The following is a 7,500-nucleotide window of genomic DNA, read 5'->3' on the forward strand; positions in this document are numbered from 1 at the left end:
ATCTATCTATCTATCTATCTATCTATCTATCTATCTATCTATCTATCTATCTATCTATCTATCTATCTATCTATCTATCTATCTATCTATCTATCTATCTATCTATCTATCTATCTATCTATCTATCTATCAAGCTATCTAGCTATCTAGCTAGCTATCTAGCGATCTATCAATCTAGCTATCTAGCTATTTATCTAGCTATCTATCTAGATATCTATCTAGCTATCTATCTAGCTATCTATCTAGCTTTCTATCTAGCTATCTAGCTATCTATCTAGCTATCTAGCTATCTAGCTATCTAGCTATCTAGCTATCTATCTAGCTATCTAGCTATCTATCTAGCTATCTATCTAGCTATCTAGCTATCTAGCTATCTATCTAGCTATCTGTCTAGCTATCTAGCTATTTATCAATCTAGCTATCTATCAGCTAGATAGCTATATTATCTAGCTATCTAGCTATCTATCAATCTAGCTATCTATCTAGCTATCAATCTAGCTAGCTATCTAGCTATCTAGTTAGCTATCTAGCTATCTATCAATCTAAATATCTAGCTATCTATCAATCTAGCTAGCTATCTAGCTATCTATCTAGCTATCTAGCGATCTATCAATCTAGCTATCTAGCTATTTATCTAGCTATCTATCACGCTATCTATCTAGCTAGCTAGCTATCTATCTAGCTATCTAGCTATTTATCTAGCTATCTATCAATCTAGCTATCTATCAGCTAGCTATCTAGCTATCTATCAATCTAGTTATCTATCTAGCTATCTATCAATCTAGCTATCTATCTAGCTATCTAGCTATCTATCAATCTAGCTATCTAGCTATCTATCAATCTAGCTAGCTATCTAGCTAGCTATCTAGCTATCTATCTAGCTATCTAGCTATCTATCTAGCTATCTAGCCATCTAGCTATCTATCTAACTATCTAGCTATCTATCTAGTTATCTATCTATCTAGTTATCTATCTATCTATCTATCTATCTATCTATCTATCTATCTATCTATCTATCTATCTATCTATCTATCTATCTATCTATCTATCTATCTATCTATCTATCTATCTATCTATCTATCTATCTATCTATCTATCTATCTTTCTAGCTTTCTATCAATTTAGCTTTCTATCTAGCTATCTATCAATCTAGCTGTCTATCAATCTAGCTATCTAGCTCTCTATCAATCTAGCTATCTAGCTATATTTCAATCTAGCTATCTATCTACCTATCTATCTAGCTAGCTAGCTATCTATCTAGCTATCTAGCTACCTATCTATCTATCTATCAGCTAGCTATCTATCAATCTAGCTATCTATCTAGCTATCTACCAATCTAGCTGTCTATATAGCTATCTATCAATCTAGCTATCTAGCTATCTATCTATCTATCTGTCTATCTGTCTATCTATCTATCTATCTATCTATCTATCTATCTATCTATCTATCTATCTATCTATCTATCTATCTATCTATCTATCTATCTATCTATCTATCTATCTATCTATCTGTCTATCTGTCTATCTGTCTATCTGTCTATCTGTCTATCTGTCTATCTGTCTATCTGTCTATCTGTCTATCTGTCTATCTGTCTATCTGTCTATCTGTCTATCTGTCTATCTGTCTATCTGTCTATCTGTCTATCTGTCTATCTGTCTATCTAGTTATCTAGCTATCAAGCTATCTAGCTATCTAGCTAGCTATCTAGCGATCTATCAATCTAGCTATTTATCTAGCTATCTATCTAGCTTTGTATCTAGCTATCTAGCTATCTGTCTAGCTATCTAGCTATCTATCTAGCTATCTAGCTATCTATCTAGCTATTTATCAATCTAGCTATCTATCAGCTAGATAGCTAGATTATCTAGCTATCTAGCTATCTATCTATCTATCTATCTATCTATCTATCTATCTATCATCTATCTATCTATCTATCTATCTATCTATCTATCTATCTATCTATCTATCTATCTATCTATCTATCTATCTATCTATCTATCTAGCTATCTAGCTATCAATCTAGATATCTATCTAGCTATCTAGCTATTCATCTAGCTATCTATCAATCAAGCTATCTATCTAGCTATCAATCTAGCTAGCTATCTAGTTAGCTATCTAGCTATCTACCAATCTAAATATCTAGCTATCTATCAATCTAGCTAGCTATCTAGCTATCTAGCGATCTATCAATCTAGCTATCTAGCTATTTATCTAGCTATCTGTCAAGCTATCTATCTAGCTATCTAGCTATCTATCTAGCTATCTAGCTATCTATCTATCTATCTATCTATCAATCTAGCTATCTATCAGCTAGCTATCTAGCTATCTATCAATCTAGTTATCTATCTAGCTTTATATCAATCTATCTAGCTATCTAGCTATCTAGCTATCTATCAATCTAGCTATCTAGCTATCTATCAATCTATCTATCTATCTATCTATCTATCTATCTATCTATCTATCTATCTATCTATCTATCTATCTATCTATCTATCTATCTATCTATCTATCTATCTATCTATCTATCTATCTATCTATCTATCTATCTATCTATCTATCTATCTATCTATCTATCTATCTATCTATCTATCTATCTATCTATCTATCTATCTATCAATCTAGATATCTAGCTATCTAGCTATCTATCTAGATATCTAGCTATCTAGCTATCTATCTAGCTATCTAGGTATCTATCAATCTATCTAGCTATCTAGCTATCTATCTAGCTATCTATCAATCTAGCTAGCTATCTAGCTAGCTATCTAGCTATCTATCTAGCTATCTAGCCATCTAGCTATCTATCTAGCTATCTAGCTATCTATTCAGCTATCTAGCTATCTATCAATCTAGCTATCTAGCTATCTATCAATCTAGCTATCTATCAATCTAGCTAGCTATCTAGCTATCTATCAATCTAGCTATCTATCAATCTATCTATCTAGCTATCTATCAATCTAGCTAGCTATCTAGCTATCTAGCGATCTATCAATCTAGCTATCTAGCTATTTATCTAGCTATCTGTCAAGCTATCTATCTAGCTATCTAGCTATCTATCTAGCTATCTAGCTAGCTATCTAGCTATCTATCAATCTAGTTATCTATCTAGCTTTATATCAATCTATCTAGCTATCTAGCTATCTAGCTATCTATCAATCTAGCTATCTAGCTATCTATCAATCGAGCTAGCTATCTAGCTACCTATCTAGCTATCTATCTAGCTATCTAGCTATCTATCTAGCTATCTAACCATCTAGCTATCTATCTAGCTATCTAGCTATCTAGCCATCTAGCTATCTATCTAGTTATCTATCTATCTATCTATCTATCTATCTATCTATCTATCTATCTATCTATCTATCTATCTATCTATCTATCTATCTATCTATCTATCTATCTATCTATCTATCTATCTATCTATCAAGCTATCTAGCTATCTAGCTAGCTATCTAGCGATCTATCAATCTAGCTATCTAGCTATTTATCTAGCTATCTATCTAGATATCTATCTAGCTATCTATCTAGCTATCTATCTAGCTTTCTATCTAGCTATCTAGCTATCTATCTAGCTATCTAGCTATCTAGCTATCTAGCTATCTATCTAGCTATCTAGCTATCTATCTAGCTATCTATCTATCTATCTAGCTATCTAGCTATCTAGCTATCTATCTAGCTATCTGTCTAGCTATCTAGCTATTTATCAATCTAGCTATCTATCAGCTAGATAGCTATATTATCTAGCTATCTAGCTATCTATCTAGATATCTATCTAGCTATCTATCTAGCTTTCTATCTAGCTATCTAGCTATCTATCTAGCTATCTAGCTATCTAGCTATCTAGCTATCTATCTAGCTATCTAGCTTTCTATCTAGCTATCTATCTAGCTATCTAGCTATCTAGCTATCTATCTAGCTATCTGTCTAGCTATCTAGCTATTTATCAATCTAGCTATCTATCAGCTAGATAGCTAGATTATCTAGCTATCTATCAATCTATCTATCTATCTAGCTATCTAGCTATCAATCTAGATATCTAGCTATCTAGCTATCAATCTAGATATCTAGCTATCTAGCTATCTATCTAGATATCTAGCTATCTAGCTATCTATCTAGCTATCTAGGTATCTATCAATCTATCTAGTTATCTAGCTATCTATCTAGCTATCTATCAATCAAGCTAGCTATCTAGCTAGCTATCTAGCTATCTATCTAGCTATCTAGCCATCTAGCTATCTATCTAGCTATCTAGCTATCTATTCAGCTATCTAGCTATCTATCAATCTAGCTATCTAGCTATCTATCAATCTAGCTATCTATCAATCTAGCTAGCTATCTAGCTATCTATCAATCTAGCTAGCTATCTAGCTATCTATCAATCTAGCTATCTATCAATCTATCTATCTAGTTATCTATCAATCTAGCTAGCTATCTAGCTATCTAGCGATCTATCAATCTAGCTATCTAGCTATTTATCTAGCTATCTGTCAAGCTATCTATCTAGCTATCTAGCTATCTATCTAGCTATCTAGCTAGCTATCTAGCTATCTATCAATCTAGTTATCTATCTAGCTTTATATCAATCTATCTAGCTATCTAGCTATCTAGGTATCTATCAATCTAGCTATCTAGCTATCTATCAATCTAGCTAGCTATCTAGCTACCTATCTAGCTATCTATCTAGCTATCTAGCTATCTATCTAGCTATCTAGCCATCTAGCTATCTATCTAGCTATCTAGCTATCTAACTATCTAGCTATCTATCTAGTTATCTATCTATCTATCTATCTATCTATCTATCTATCTATCTATCTATCTATCTATCTATCTATCTATCTATCTATCTATCTATCTATCTATCTATCTATCTATCTATCTATCTATCTATCTATCTATCTATCTATCTATCTATCTATCTATCTATCTATCTATCTATCTATCTATCTATCAAGCTATCTAGCTAGCTAGCTAGCTATCTAGCGATCTATCAATCTAGCTATCTAGCTATTTATCTAGCTATCTATCTAGATATCTATCTAGCTATCTATCTAGCTATCTATCTAGCTTTCTATCTAGCTATCTAGCTATCTATCTAGCTATCTAGCTATCTAGCTATCTAGCTATCTATCTAGCTATCTAGCTATCTATCTAGCTATCTATCTAGCTATCTAGCTATCTAGCTATCTAGCTATCTATCTAGCTATCTGTCTAGCTATCTAGCTATTTATCAATCTAGCTATCTATCTGCTAGATAGCTATATTATCTAGCTATCTAGCTATCTATCAATCTATCTATCTATCTAGCTATCTAGCTATCAATCTAGATATCTAGCTATCTAGCTATCTATCTAGATATCTAGCTATCTAGCTATCTATCTAGCTATCTAGGTATCTATCAATCTATCTAGCTATCTAGCTATCTATCTAGCTATCTATCAATCTAGCTAGCTATCTAGCTAGCTATCTAGCTATCTATCTAGCTATCTAGCCATCTAGCTATCTATCTAGCTATCTAGCTATCTATTCAGCTATCTAGCTATCTATCAATCTAGCTATCTAGCTATCTATCAATCTAGCTATCTATCAATCTAGCTAGCTATCTAGCTATCTATCAATCTAGCTATCTATCAATCTATCTATCTAGCTATCTATCAATCTAGCTAGCTATCTAGCTATCTAGCTAGCTATCTATCTAGCTATCTAGCTATCTATCTAGCTATCTAGCTATCTATCAATCTAGCTAACTATCAGGTAGATTATCTAACTACCTAGCTATCTATCAATCTAGCTATCTATCTAGCTATCAATCTAGCTAGCTATCTAGCTATCTAGTTAGCTATCTAGCTATCTATCAATCTAAATATCTATCTATCTATCAATCTAGCTAGCTATCTAGCTATCTATCTAGCTATCTAGCGATCTATCAATCTAGCTATCTAGCTATTTATCTAGCTATCTATCACGCTATCTATCTAGCTAGCTAGCTATCTATCTAGCTATCTAGCTATTTATCTAGCTATCTATCAATCTAGCTATCTATCAGCTAGCTATCTAGCTATCTATCAATCGAGCTATCTATCTAGCTATCTAGCTATCTATCAATCTAGCTATCTAGCTATCTATCAATCTAGCTAGCTATCTAGCTAGCTATCTAGCTATCTATCTAGCTATCTATCTATCTATCTAGCTATCTAGCCATCTAGCTCTATCTAGCTATCTAACTATCTATCTATCTATCTATCTATCTATCTATCTATCTATCTATCTATCTATCTATCTATCTAATCTATCTATCTGTATCTATCTATCTATCTATCTATCTATCTAGCTATCTAGCTATCAATCTAGATATCTATCTAGCTATCTAGCTATTTATCTAGCTATCTATCAATCAAGCTATCTATCTAGCTATCAATCTAGCTAGCTATCTAGTTAGCTATCTAGCTATCTACCAATCTAAATATCTAGCTATCTATCAATCTAGCTAGCTATCTAGCTATCTAGCGATCTATCAATCTAGCTATCTAGCTATTTATCTAGCTATCTGTCAAGCTATCTATCTAGCTATCTAGCTATCTATCTAGCTATCTAGCTATCTATCTAGCTATCTATCAATCTAGCTATCTATCAGCTAGCTATCTAGCTATCTATCAATCTAGTTATCTATCTAGCTTTATATCAATCTATCTAGCTATCTAGCTGTCTATCAATCTAGCTATCTAGCTATCTATCAATCTATCTATCTATCTATCTATCTATCTATCTATCTATCTATCTATCTATCTATCTATCTATCTATCTATCTATCTATCTATCTATCTATCTATCTATCTATCTATCTATCTATCTATCTATCTATCTATCAATCTAGATATCTAGCTATCTAGCTATCTATCTAGATATCTAGCTATCTAGCTATCTATCTAGCTATCTAGGTATCTATCAATCTATCTAGCTATCTAGCTATCTATCTAGCTATCTATCAATCTAGCTACCTATCTAGCTAGCTATCTAGCTATCTATCTAGCTATCTAGCCATCTAGCTATCTATCTAGCTATCTAGCTATCTATTCAGCTATCTAGCTATCTATCAATCTAGCTATCTAGCTATCTATCAATCTAGCTATCTATCAATCTAGCTAGCTATCTAGCTATCTATCAATCTAGCTATCTATCAATCTATCTATCTAGCTATCTATCAATCTAGCTAGCTATCTAGCTATCTAGCGATCTATCAATCTAGCTATCTAGCTATTTATCTAGCTATCTGTCAAGCTATCTATCTAGCTATCTAGCTATCTATCTAGCTATCTAGCTAGCTATCTAGCTATCTATCAATCTAGTTATCTATCTAGCTTTATATCAATCTATCTAGCTATCTAGCTATCTAGCTATCTATCAATCTAGCTATCTAGCTATCTATCAATCTAGCTAGCTATCTAGCTACCTATCTAGCTATCTATCTAGCTATCTAGCTATCTATCTAGCTATCTAGCCATCTAGCTA

The sequence above is a fragment of the Lissotriton vulgaris genome, chromosome 4_1 (assembly GCF_964263255.1).
Source record: "Lissotriton vulgaris chromosome 4_1, aLisVul1.2, whole genome shotgun sequence".
In the NCBI taxonomy this organism is placed as follows: domain Eukaryota; kingdom Metazoa; phylum Chordata; class Amphibia; order Caudata; family Salamandridae; genus Lissotriton; species Lissotriton vulgaris.